This window comes from Ambystoma mexicanum, chromosome 4p, assembly GCF_040938575.1.
Source record: "Ambystoma mexicanum isolate Mex_15411 chromosome 4p, UKY_AmexF1_1, whole genome shotgun sequence".
Lineage (NCBI taxonomy): Eukaryota > Metazoa > Chordata > Amphibia > Caudata > Ambystomatidae > Ambystoma > Ambystoma mexicanum.
The window spans coordinates 1,033,512,771-1,033,527,345 of NC_090927.1; positions in this window are offsets into that span (position 1 = coordinate 1,033,512,771).

Below are 14,575 nucleotides of genomic sequence, written 5' to 3' on the forward strand. Positions count from 1 at the left end.
AAATCAGTCCTAACAAATTGGTGTACAGCAGTGGGATGACCCTCTCCACTTACCATCTTGGTGTTTTGTGAAAAGGATCTGCATTGGGTACCACAGTGTGTCCAGATAATACTTAAACGGAACACTATACTGTTTGATTGCCTTGTAGATACAAGTCACCTACAGTACTAAATATAATGGAGACAATCACTGTCACCATTTTGAGTGCCTCAAAAGTGGATCAATTGAGAAAGGTGGGTGCTGAGAGAGGCTTGACAGTCTCTGGCACAAACGTTGAGTTAGTTGTCAAAATTCTGGACTTTGAGAGAAACAAGGTTTTGCCTAACTTGACAATGGTCCTGATAGTGGAACAGGGACTGGACTCAGCACCCGTAATGTAATTGCTGCCACTACAGTGGCTACTGTTGAGGATGAGGAGGAAGAAGTGACATCCTCTAGAATTCTGGCTGATACCTCCTCAAATGCTGAGGCATTGTTCAATTTGAAAAGAGACACCCTTAGTCTCAAAGAGAAAGAGCTTGATTTTGAAATGGCCAAATTGGAAATTGAGACGGTTGAAAGGCAGAAAGAGAGGGATCCCCAGCTGGAGCTTGCCAAGATTCAAGCTTCACATGGGTCTTCCAGAGGATCTGGAGATTGTTCTGGGTCCTCTTCACATCCTAGGTTTCCTAAAGATCTCTTGAGTATATATGAAGAGAAGAATGATATAATTGACTGGCTTGTAACTTTTGAGTATGCATGTGAGGTACAAGGAATGAGTGATGCTGACAGGATTGCATGGTTGATCATCAGACTGACCCATTCCGGCTGCAGTGCCATTATGGAATTGTCAAACGTTGACAGATTAGGCTTTGCATAACTGAAGCAATCTACTATCTTCAATTATGGGAAGATTCTTGCCCAATATTTGAGGAGGTTTAGAGAATACAAAAGAAAGGAATGTATGAATTATGCAAGTTGTGTTGCTGATTCTTTGAAGAATTTGTGTGGCTGGATAGAAGGCTATCGGGTAACCACCTTTGGTGGCATGATCAATTTGGTAATGCATGAACATATTTTAGCCTATTGTTCCCCAGAGCTTAAGCAGCATTTGGCTGACTCAAAGGAGTTAAATCCAAAGAGGCTAGCCATTGCTGCTGATTTATGGGTTTCACATACAGAGTCCCATAAGGACAAGCCTGCTTCAGGTAAACAGGAGGAGGGAAAGAAGCAGAAAGAGAAAGAGGGTGGGGGTACTGATAAAACTATGTCCAAGAAGGCCCACAAACAATTTAATAAGGGGAAGTCATCAGAATCAGGTCACGGTAGTGGGACTAACCCTCCCAAGCATGTGAGTGGTTACACTAAGCCTCCCTATGTGTCAAGTGCCAGTGGGACTTGTTACACTTGTGGAGCAAGTGACCACTGAAAGGGGGATCCCAAATGTAAGGGTACGATCTTAGGGGTCCACTCTGCCAGTCTGACCTTCTCTCAATATGAGGAAGAAATGGCAGGGATGTCCTTCCCTTTAGGCTGCATTCCCTCAGAGGAAGAGTCTGAAGTTAGTCTGGATTCATTGGAAATTAGAAGTGCTGGAGCATTGGCTGCCATCCCGGTCCTATTGCATGGTAATCCTTCTGTTGGGGATAGTGTTCAGGCAGGAGGTTTAAATACCTTTGCTGTTAAGACTGAGCCCGGTCCAACTGAAGTCACTTCCTTCATGGTAACCCACAGGTTCTTGCAAGAGTTCCAGTGGGAAATACTCAGTTGGCTGGTGGGCCCTCTCTTAATGTTCCAGTAGCACATGTCATTCACGCTGTGAATAGAGAAATAGTCAGGGTGTCTGTCAATATGAGAGGAGTGGCTCCTAGAAGAGTGCCTTACCAGACCCTTCAAGCATAGATCTCAAAATCAGGCTGCATAAGAGAAAGCATAGGCCTAGGGGAAACTCATGGCCAGTGGAGTCAGAAACAGAGGCAGAGGGAAAGAGAATATTCCTTACGTACAGCTGATGTTGAGGTAGTTGGAAGTGTCCCCATTCCTAGTTGGAAGAGGGACCCCCAGAAAACCTTGACTCCTATGGGCCTCCTCAGCTGCCTAGTATACAAATAGAAGTGAGACTTAGGAGACCAAGAAGTATCGGCCACCAGAAAAGGAAACCATCATGGTTAGGCCTATGGTGGAAGGCCTGCTTCAAATAGGAGGATTCTCCTCCAGTGAATCAAACAGATCAACAGGAAGGTGTGTTACTGCAACGTAATCCACAGAGCCCACCAGAGCAAACCATGAGAGGTTGGATGTTGCTCAGGTTATGAGGCCCTTCCTCCTACAGTTGGCGTGTGACATTCCCAAGGTGATGCATCCTAGTGTCAGGATATCACCTGTTTGGTCTAACACACATTCCTGCTAGCTCATGATGGGGGACCCATAGAAAAGCCAATGTAGGAGTCTCACTCTCTATCACCAGTTTGTCAGGTGAGACAGAAGAATTCATTTACCCCAGAGTTTACCTTTAGGAGTGAACTCCTTGCTACCGGAGACAAGGCTTAATTTTATTAGCCCTTTGACTCTGGAGACCTCTGGCAATAGGTTGCAAGTGGTGATTGCTGATCAAAATCCCATATGCCCTTGTGCCATATGCCCTTCTGCCAACCCACAGGGAATGACTGTTAAGTCAGTCATTGACACCATACTGAATGACAGCTACAGAGCTTCTCTGCTGTGCTCAGTAGTGGTCATACCCAGCGGAGGGATGGTGAGGTGACCCGTCGAGTGTCACTGAGCTTTCATCCATAGAATGGTCTGAGCAAGAGATCTGTCACATCCCCCAGGAGTTTTATTGGAGCTCTGAGTGAGCCCCTGAGAAGGAGGTGGGGCTTTATCCTGTCAAACCTATTCTGTAAATTCCTGACTACCTATAAGTGGCCTGGCCCTTGAAATGTTTCACAGCTTGGCAAGGTAAACTATTCTCAAGGCTTTGGTAAACCTGAACAGGTTGCCATACCGTTTGCTGGGAATAGTATGGAGGAGTTAATCTTCATAGATAAATTGGAAACCTGCTTATGGCCACAGATTGGGAGCCAGAGAAATCTGTGTATCTCCCTGCTCTGTGCCAAAGTAGCCCTTGTAATGGCTTCAGTGAGGGTGACCTAGTTTCTCCTCACCTGACCCCAGATCAGCAAGGTGAACTGGAGGGTTTGCTGATGCAATCTCCCCTCTTGATGTTATTGGCACCCTTTATAACAGTATGGTGTAAAGCAGACCGTATTCTGGGAGCAAGTGAACCCACCAAGATTGGGTATTGTGGTGGCTCAGAACCAAGAGAAAGTTCTGGCAGCTGGTGTGAGATCCACCCTGTGTTTGAACAAAGAGTGTATCATCATTCTATCTGTCAAGCTGTCAATTCTGAGGAACTGGAGGGATATACATGTAAATCCAGTTTTGGATTATGTATGGACACTAGAGCTCTGTGTTCTGTCCCCAACACACAAGAACACTCATCACTAAGAGGGAACATGTTAGTGGATTGGCTCTTTACTGAAAAGTGCAGTTGCCGTTATGACATCTCTGCAGTGTATGGCAACATATCCCTGTCAGTATATACTGAGGAGGAGACAGCAGTTACGGCCTTTTCAGAGCTTTACTTCAGTGTATGGACTTCTAGATTGGTGGATGCAACTGACACCTGTCAACTGAACTGTGTAGCCCCTATTCTGAATTGGACGGTGGATCTCAGCAATAAATGTCTGGATGGCATGGCAGATTCAACCCCCACTTGGAAGGAACTGGGTCTGACTCACTCAAGAGAATGAATGTCATGGCCTTCATCAGGCCAACTTGTACAGGAAGACAGCCAAGTGTCAAAGTGAACAGGAGCCATTGTCCTTCCCCAAGAATGAAGTTGGTGTATGTGGGGACAAGATGCTACCTCTTGTCAGTAAACCACTTCATGTACACAACTGGGCATCCCCCACTACTCAAGCCCAAGTGAGGACTCTAATGGGCCTCACTGGGAAATGCAGAAGCAAAGTGGCAGCCTATAGCAATATATCTGTCCCTCTGACTGCCCTCACTACTCTTAGGGGACCTATATAGTTCTTATGGACGCTTGAGTGTGAGAAGGCCTTCACTGGCCTGAAAGAATCCCTAGGTCAGGCCACTGGTTTAAGGGCACCTGTCTGGAAGAACATGTTCTTATTGCAGACAGATGCCTATGACACAGGGATAGTTGTACAACTTTCACATTTTAATGACAAGGGTGAGGAACATCCTATATATCTAATCAGCTACCAATTTAGGAGTGGAGAACTCAGTTGGCCCCAGGTGGAGAAGAGTTGTTTTTCTATTGTATGGTGCCTTAGGAAGTTGAGTTCTTACCTCCATGGCACTCACTTCACTGTGTATGCTTCCCCTAAACATTTGAAGGGGTTGATGGATGTTAAGGGAGAGAATCCAAAGTTGCTCAGGTTGTTCATGTATCTGCAGGTCTTGAACTTCACTATTGGGCATAAGCCAGATCACAATTGTAGACATGTTGATGGGCTGTCCAACAGGGATACCTGACTGGAACAGTGGACCCATCCAGGGGGGGATTAGTACCCTCTGCCCCTTAGTCTGGGAGGCCGGGTGTGTGTTATGTTAGTAAAGATTTCTTTTTACTGCACCTTTCCTTCCATCTTTATGGAACCCCCAAACATTTTGCTTTTATTTTCAAATCTGACCTGTACCTTTTGGAGTGCAGCAAAGCCTTAAGCTTCACTGCACAGGCCTTTGCTCATATTTTATGGGGAAACCGATATGTACTTCCGGCTATCAGTACTGGGAAACATTGTTTCCCTTAGTTGAGTTACTATGTTACTACTTTGGTTACTTTCGTCTCACTTGTGGTAACTTTCCATCATTGTACAATGCAGCTTACACTGTAGTACAATGGGGTGCATTTTTGTTTGCCCTAGAATAACACTTAGAGCATTTTATTTACTCTAGTTTTGCTAAAAAGATAGGCTGGTGGCAGCAGTGACTTTTCCCCACTTTTTGGGGATTTTGATTTTAGCTTTACCGCGTTTACCGTGTTTGGCTGCTAACTGTGGCTACTGGTCAAACATACCTGTGCCACAAGATTTTTCGCCTGTTCTTTTGCCATCTTGTCAGAGGCCAGAAAACCCTTATAAGGACTTTCAGTGCCTGGGAAAGCAGGAGTGTTCGGCGGGCTACTGGAGGGCTGTGTGTGTTTGCTGGCAGGATGTGGGCTGGATCTGTCTGACTCCTATCCACAACCTGTTTTCATTGTGTCTAAGTAGTATGCATGAATGTTCTCGCCAGTGGTCCTGATTGGACCACTGCTGGGGTGAGTGTGTGGGCTAGTCCTGCTATAGGCTAGTGGGAGTTTCAGATCTAACCTGGCTTTTAGGATAAGAACAGGACCCCTGCACCCATTTTTCAGAGATCCTGGAAAAACTTGAAGGAGCCAAGCATTCCTATCAAGCTGTGAGACTTGCAAAGAGACCTGAGACCCGACTGAAGGAGGCCTGGCAACCAACTTCTGCTGCTGTCCTAGAGGAGCCCTGTCTTGCTCTTTATCTTTAGCAGTCCTGCGAAGGAGCTACGACCCTTGGACTGGAGGGACCATCCACTCCTGATATCTGCTTTGTGCCCTGCCAAAGGAAGACTTCCAAACTGCCCTGGAACCGTCCTGTGGCTGACCAGCTTTGTCTTTGGGCTACTGTGCTGCCGGCGTCACTGTGTTGAGTTTCGGCCTGAAATTTGGTGGATCCTATGCTGGCCCTACAAGACTACCTCCTGCGGAATTTCTCCTGCATCCTAGCATCAAGGAGACCTGAGATATAAGGGAAAGTCCGACTACGGCTTCTGAGTCCTTTTGCATCGCTGTATATGGTGACAACTGTCCGAAAATTGCTTACCTGACCCAAGTCCAGTCCTGAAAAGGTGCTGTGCTGCATCGAGTTTTTCTGCATTCTTCGACTGAGAGTCCTTGCAACAATAAAAAGACACTAATCAGAGATCAGCTCAAACCTGCAAACCCTGGGAATCAAGGACTGTGGCTTTTTGTGGGAAAAGCAATGTCGGATACTCTTTCATTGTTCTGCCAAGTCTGGGAAAAATTGGAGGGTGGGGGGTAAGTTACAGAGTTTCTAATTTACCCCTATACTTCCATTATAAGTCAATGGGCTTATAATAAAGCTTTTTTCTAACACCTTTGGCTTTGCCAATGCTTGCTTGCGCAAGACATCTGACTGTTGGGGCTACTTTTGCGCATTAATCTAACTTGAACCCTAATCCCAAGAATCCCTCACTGCACCCCAGAGACCCGACTTGTATTTTTTTCCTGCATCCTAAATTCTGTGGAATTGTAACCTGAACTATTGAGCACAAGGCCCAGGCAATTTAGGGCTGGACAATCTTAGATAGGGATCATCTACATAGACATTTTTGTGCATAATACTTGTCTAACCTTTCCTTTGCAGGAGTTTCTGGCTTGTATTATGCCGTATAGTGAATGCATATATGTATTTAGTTTGATAGTGTTGTATGACATGTCTACCTGCTTGTAGTCATTTTTCTACATCTGTCCTAGCACTCACTCCCAGGCACCAGCAGATAGTAGCTGTGAGGAGGTGTATATTACAGGTCCTTGCCACCCGAAGGAGGCAAAGCGGCGAACAGGTGGCACAACTGATTTAGGGGGTCTGTATTCTGCTGTCCAATCTGGTGTTGGCCAGGGTGCAGTTTGTGAGGCAGCAGGAGGTGGAGAGGCGACGGGTAAGGAAAACAACCATTAGGAGGACCAGGGATGAGGCACATCTGAGAAGGGCAAACGGGGGGTGCTGCCATCCTGGGGGAGTCCTGCAGTGCAGTCTCGGAGGTGGAGGCAGATTTCTTGGACACTCTGCAAGCCCTCCAGAAAGGGTCAGAGGCCTACAGGATGAGGAAGATGTTTTAAAGTCGCCCCTGGTGTAAGCCCTAGTCGACATCCCATTGGACTAGCCTACTGCCAGTGTACATAGTTTCATAGTGCTAGGTTTAAGTTTGGACTTTTATTTATTTTTCATCATCATAGTACAATCTTTATTCGGTAAAGTGCCATTTGGGTACAATATGAACAAGTATAACAAATAAAACACTATACTATCATACATGATTTTTAAAATTCCAAGCCAAGATTATCACAGACCACTTAACTGACTACTATCAATGGGAACCAGAGCAACGCTACACAATACTTTCACCTCCTCAGCCAAGTCCTATGGAGGTACTTGGTGACAAAGTAAATCACATTCAAGTCATTAGACATTTTACAAAACTTCAGAGCTTCCCTAACTGTAGTAATGTGACATAACAGGAACAATGGTTTCAGATATTGGTTCTTAATTCTTTTAAGGCTTCACAGGTTAGTATAAAATGGGCCATTGTTTCGACACATTTACCAGACATTAGGCACTTGCAGCTACCCTTCCCGTCCCACTTACTAGTCTTTTCCCACACGGGTAAGCAACCTATCTGAAAACCACAGGTTTAGTTTTTGAGGCATTTATCTCCAGTCCCAATTTACCACATTTATCTGCAAGAGTGGACAGGGCAAGACCCAGTCTCATAGGGGTACTGGAGAATAGGACTGCATTGTCTGCGAAAAACAAAACTAGGATGCACCCCCCCAACCTTGGCTGATCAGTGCTCACCGCCAACAGTCTCTCAATAATAGAGTTAATATACAAACCAAATAATTACGGGTCAAGGACACATCCCTGTTGGACCCCTCAATCCACTCTAAAAGATTCTGGGTATTTACCTTCCCTCCCACAGCGGACAGTTGCCGTATTATCATTATACAAAAGCTCAATCGCTCACAAAGGTTCGCTGGGGATATTTTTGGCATTCAAAACTGCCCACAGAGTATCTCTAGGTACGCTGTCAAATGCTGCCCTGAGATTCACAAATACTCCATATAAATTGGTGTTTACGATTCTCAGTTGTTTTTGGACCACTAGGTTGAACCGGAAGCACTGATCTACTGTGCTTTTTCCTGCCTGGAACCTGGCCTGAAGATGACTCAATTGGTTGGTATCATCCACCCAAGCCACTAGACGCAGCAGCAAGATCTTAGCAAATGTCTTTCCTGCGGCATCAGGTACAGATATGGGTCTGTAATTTCCTGGGTCTGCCCGGTCACCCTTTTAATATATGGGGCTATTATCACTGATGTCCGGGTATTAGGCACCCAATCACTATGCATTACAGTGTTAAATACCATGGTTAATACCAGGGCCCAGATTGCATGCTCGCTTTTATAGAGGTCCACCAGCACCCCATAGGGTCCTGGCGGTTTACTGGCCTTCTGTACTATTATAGCCCTCTCCACTTCTGCCACTGTGAATGTTAGGCTGCCAAATCCACCATACTTGGGTCCAGTGCCCCCATCCAGTATGGGGCTCATACATGCTCCCTCCCACTCAGATTGAAATGAGTACAAACCTGCAAAGAGGGCATGAAATATGGTCGGGTTCATACTTTCTGGGTCGGTTGCATCGCCCTTTGTGTCCATATCCATAATAAGGTGCCAGAACCCAACTTTGTCCCCACTCTGTATTCAGCCAGGATAGCCCACCTACCATGTAGGTATATGAGCTCTGTCTACCTGGCTAGTGCTCCTCAGCATGTCACCAGGCCCCACTTTACTTTTCTACACACCTTGTCGAACCACAAGAATTGTTACCCTCCTGTCTTGGTCACCTTACCGACACAGTCAGGGATTTTCCTAGCAACTCAGTTAAAGTGAGATGACTCAACCGTTTACTTTCAAGAGAGGTACTTGCTTCAAAAATGCACTCAAGCTGCAGTATAATGTTGCCGAACAAAAATGGAGCCAGAACACCCAGGTTCAGATTTTCCCTTTTCACAGTGCGCCTAGCATTACCATGAACCGTCACCTGCTTTGCCCTATCCACTGCCAGGTCCGGCTCGGGTGAAAGATCTTTTAATTGGAGAAGTACCGGCCTATGGTCACTCTCTAGATGCATTAAAATCTCAAACTTTTCTATTATCTGCTAGTCTGATCCTGACACTAGAACATAATCTATTCTAGAGCAGCCTTTTGGGCCGCTAAAAGTATACCCTTCTGGTTGTTCAGTAGCAAACCAGCCATTGCAGGGTTTCAATCCCGCATTATACCATCTCCTAATGGCCTCTGAGGAGTCTGGGTGTAATCATGGGCGTAGGACATGGGGGGGACAGGGGACACAAATCCCCCCCACAATTGTAAGTGGGGGGATGTAATATCATTTATCCCCCCCACAACATGTGTTTGGTTTGTCGTGCAGGGATCTGTTTTTGAAGTAGGGGGAGGGGCTGCTTACTATGTAAGCTGCCCTCTCCCCTCCTGGCCCCCAAAGCATGGGGGCAATACCCTGGGGGCAGATGAATGATCACCTGCACCCAGGGAAGGGGGACTAACAAAAAAAAAGATATTTTTTTTAAACGTAGTTTTGGATGGGGTGGGTGCGGGTGGGACCACTAGCCACCAGGGATTTTTGGAAGGGGGGTGGCTCTCTCCCCCCCACCCTAAGTGGATGGGGGGCACCTTATGTAGCCCTACCTGGGGGCAGTTTTCTGCCCCTAGGAAGGGGTACATGAGAATGCCTCCATCCATTTGGGGTGGGGGGGAAGAGGCCACTGCAAATATTGGCAGAGCCACCCCTCCCAAGCCTGGGGCAGTATGTTTTGACCCCCGGGGGCAGATGGCCACACACATGTGCCCATCTGCCCCTAGGGAAGGGCAAAACAAAAATATATATATATATTATAACTTGTTCTGGGTGTGGGTGTGGGGGGGCACTAGACCACCAGGATTTTTTGTGTTTGAAAGGGGGGTGCCCCCCCACCCTAGGTGGATGGGGGGCACATTATGTAGCCCTCCCTGGTTGCAGATTTCTGCCCCTAGGAAAGAGTACATGAGATGCCCCCATCCATTTGAGGTGAGGGGAAAGGCCACTGCAATTATTGGCAGAGCCACCCCGCCCCCCAAGCCTGGGGCAGTACGTTTTGCCACCCCTCCTAGGGGCAGATGGTCACACATGTGCCCATCTGCCCTTAGGGAAGGGCAAAACAAAAATATATATATTATAACTTGTTTTGGGTGGGGGGCCCGCTAGACCACCAGGATTGTTTGTGTTTGAAAGTGGGGGCGGCCCTCTCCCCCCACCCTAAGTGGATGAGGGCACCTTATGTAGCCTTCCCTGGGGGCAGGTTTCTGCCCCAGGAAGGGGTACATGAGATGCCCCCATCCATTTGGGGTGGTGGGAGGCCACTGCAAATAGTGGCAGAGCCACCCCCAAGCCTGGGGCAGTACATTTCACACCACCGGGGGCAGATGGCCACACACATGTGCCCATCTGCCCATAGGAATAAAAAAATTATAACTTGTTTTGGGTCGGTGTGGGGGGCCACTGAACCACCATTGATGTTTTTAGTGGAAAGGGGGTAACCCTCTCCCCCTCAACCCAAATGGATGGGGGTCATCCCATGTAGCCCTCCCTGGGGGCAGATTGCTAGCACAATCTGCCCCTAGGAAAGAGGCAAAAAAAAAACAAAAAAAAGGATAACTTGTTTTGGGTGGGTGTGGGAGTCACTAAAACACCATGGATGTTTTTAGTGGAAAGGGGGGTGCCCACGGGTGTCTTCTTTTCGGAAATGCATGGGGTTCCCTGATTTCCTTCATGGATTCGACACCCTAGGTCCAAATCTGTAGGTTGTCCACATGAGCAAAATTCCTGAAAATCTTCTGAGCGAAAAGACTTGGCGTTACCAGTGTTTTAGGCTTTTCCCTTTGCACCCAGGTAGGTGCACCCACACATGTGAGGTACCATTTTTGTTGGGAAACCTGTGGGAACGCGGGAAGGTAGGCCATGTGTTGTTGGGTGACCAGAGTGAAATGTGTGGAAATTGTGTTTTTTTTCTCTCATTTTCCCGATTTCCCCCCAAACTATGGAATCTTTCCCTACATAGTTGTTGCCTGACCTTCGTAAATCACCCCTTCCTAAACTTGGAATATTGTCTACTTTTCAGAAATGTATGTATCAAAATATGTTATTTTGCTTTCCACTCAATCTGTTCTTGAAAGCCTGGAAAACGGCGAATCCAGCACAGCAAACCATTTGTTCCAGCTCTTACAAGGAAAACACCACAGGTTTCTTTGTACAACATTTTATTTTATTTACGGCTGCCTACATGTGGGGAAAAAAGGGGCCAACTTTGGCCAAGATATCTCATGTAACAAAGAAGTTACAAAGGATGAATAGCAACATACCGAAATCACCAAAAAAGGCCTTGGCACTGGGGGGAAAATACCCATGGCAGTTAAGGGGTTAAGACGGTAAAGCCCCAGAGGAGATATCATTTGTAAGGTAGCTCAGTTAGTTAATGCTCCAAATGCAGATTGTGCAAAGGAATATGTAACACCTGTGTTCAGCACCTGGCTTAATCTTCCGGTGGGATAATAGGCAAGTGAATGCATTAAGCTTCCGATGCAACACAGCATTATACAGGTCAATTGGTTCAGAAAAAGTGGTGGAAAACACTATTACTGTCGCTTTTTCTAATTGGCCCGATTTTCGTGCATTTTCTGGGTGGAGTTTGGGAGCTGAGTGGACACACCAGGACCCCCTGTATTTCCCGCTCCACCAGACAAATGCAGCCTTACTCCCAGCATGGATTCTCATGCTGGAAATAAGGAAAGGGATTCCTCTGGAATCTGCTTGGAAATTAAACCTGGTAAAAGCGGGCAGAGTCCAGAGGAAGCGATTGTCAATTCTGCCAGCAATTGCTAATTGCGCAAGGTATTTACACACTTCTAAAGTGGAAAAGCAATGTGATTTCACCTGCCTTTTACGCTAAAATCTTCCATTTTGTGGCAGAAAAGCGAAAAAGTGCGCCAATGGAAGTGGTCCATTCCATGCAGTTTACTTTGCGCCTTGATGCTTGGGGGTTTTGCGTGATGCTACACATATAATAAATAAATACATTTAACATGACCCCAGATAAATGGCAATTCGCGATCAGAATGAGTGAGCATGGCATGTCGCTGGTAAGAGGGTGTCCTGTGCTTCTTGAGTGCCTTGGCAAATGCCCTTAGTTGCCATCTCACGTTAAGCAGTCGACAGAGGTATTTCAAATGGCCAATTTCGCTCTTTGGGTGACATTGTCAAAGTGGGAGAATGTTGCCCAGCAGGTGCCACTTTCTCTGTGGAGTGAATTGTGCCCACCCCAAGGAAGAAGTGTAAAAAACTCACAAGGGCAATGTGCCTTGCTCTTTCTGTGTGTGTCTTCCCCACAGGGCGACAGATGCCGACTCAGACATGGGTAAGTCTCAGGTGGCAAGCCTGTACCCTAGTTGATGTGGCAAAGGATTCCAGACTTCTGAGGCTGGTCACATTAGTAGCATTGAGTTACATGCCACGTGACAGGTATGTGTGATAAAGTTGCAAAGCAGAGCTGTTAGTGGGCTAAAGCAGGAGGCAATGGCTGCCCACCCTCAAAGGGTACGTACAACCAAAAGTAACAGGCCCCTCCCCCATCATGGCTGTAGGGGCCAGGCTCCAAACCAGGGCAAGAATGCCCTCCAATCATCCATGCCCATGAGTAGGGTACCCCTCGTGCTCCAGGAACCCTGTTGCGCAACCTCTGTACTTCCCAGGTGATACTAATGTTATTTAAAGCCAGAAGTCTAAAAGGTAATCGCTTAATTGCAGATGGAAATTAGCTCCTGGCATAATCAAAATGTCTTAACCAAGTGTGACATCATCCCCTTCGTTTTTAAGCAATATGTGTGTTCTTGCGTTTCTTCATCCACTGAATTACTGTTAGAAACAAAGGCAAGAGTTGTGTCTCTTGTGTAGGCATTAGGAAGGCAGTTGCCAGCCTCTGGTATAATATGACCATGTTCTTCCAGTATTGGCTAGCTGTTGCCCTCTTATGGCCAGATAGATCCATCATGGCAGTGACTGGCAAATGCCTTTCCCCTGCAGACAGAAAAGCGGAAATAAGAGGCCAATTCAAGACATGGAACAAATAGAAGTTAAGACAGACTGCAGCTGCCATTGCTGTGTTAGGGAGAATATGTTGAGTGTTCAAGCAAGGAGTTATGTATTAAGCAAGCAAGCAGTGAGACAAGGGAGAGAAGAAGAAATGCCAGGGGCTCTTTGAATATGTAACAGGGCAGAGACCCATGCTCTGCCGTCCTAATAACATATGAGAGAATCATATAGATCAGGCTTTGCAGCACATGTTAAACGAGAACGGAACAGAGTCCAGCTCTGCATTCAGAATAACAAAGGCAAAGAAAGGCTAGGCTCTGACGCCAGCATGAAATGGAATAAGAGGGACAAGACTCATCGTGAGAGGCTAGCCCGGCCCTCGCAGGGTCGCTAGAGGGGCAGTCCACATAGCGGGCTGCCCCTCTGGCCACCCTCCTTGGTTTACATACACCCCACCTACTAGGCATCCCCTGGGTCCGACACATCCGGCCGCGGACCTGGGGAGTGCTTATAAGGGGGTGGGCTTGCAATCGCTCATCCTCCTTGTTTGCTGTACCCTCTCCCCAGGTCCCCCGGAGGTCAGTCAAAACAGCAACATCACACAACTGGTCCCTATACTCCCATTACAGGGGTTACTCAGAGGTACAAACAAGATTTCCTCTTTCTTTGAAACCCCCATCCTTCCATTCCAAGAGACACACACATCCCCTTGCCCCACACAAAAATGTAGCAACTTGCAGTTGGAAGAAAAGGCTTCAACTCCTTTAATTGGCAGTCCACTTACAGGTGATCTGCCTCTTAACGAGCTAGCATCCTAGCTGGGGCCCACTAGGAGTAATTGTTATTTCCTCTCTCTTACCATGAGCTCATAGTCAGATGAAAAATCCAGAAACATACAAAGACATGTTCTTTGCTGCTGCATACTTTAATTTTCTTCTGTTTTCTTTTCTTCTTTTCTCTTGTTTTATACAGTGATATTCGTAATTTAATACGTACTGCTATTTTAATTCTAATCTAGTGAAAAGTCGAGTTCTTTGACTAAAACACAATAAATAAATAAAGCAAAGTCCCCAAGATGTCCCCTGTACCCCCCAGATTGTATGTGTCTCCTACGCCCCTGGGTGTAATCTTACTGGTATGTCAGCAATTATCTCGTGAATACCCCAAGCCTCATCCTGGTTATCCCAAAGACCTTCAAGCAATTTAGGTGGCTCTAGCTGGGTGGTAAAGTCCCCCATTGCAATAACACAATTCTTCACACCATCTTCTGGCACTTGCTGTTCTAAAATATCACAAGAGTAACCAGACTGCGTTAGTCCTGGCCTTAATATTAGGTCTATTATAAAAGAAGTCTACAACAAGTGGAAATGGTGACCTCCAAGGACAGCTGATCTATGTAACCTGTATTTATCTGTTTAGCTACCCAATTTCGTGATGTCTTGTCAATGATGGCACTGTGTCAAGAGTGGCACAGGGCCCCAGGTAGGGTTTGGGTGGCTGTGCTGATGTAAGGTGACAGATAAGTACACTCACAGCAGGAAACTCAACAA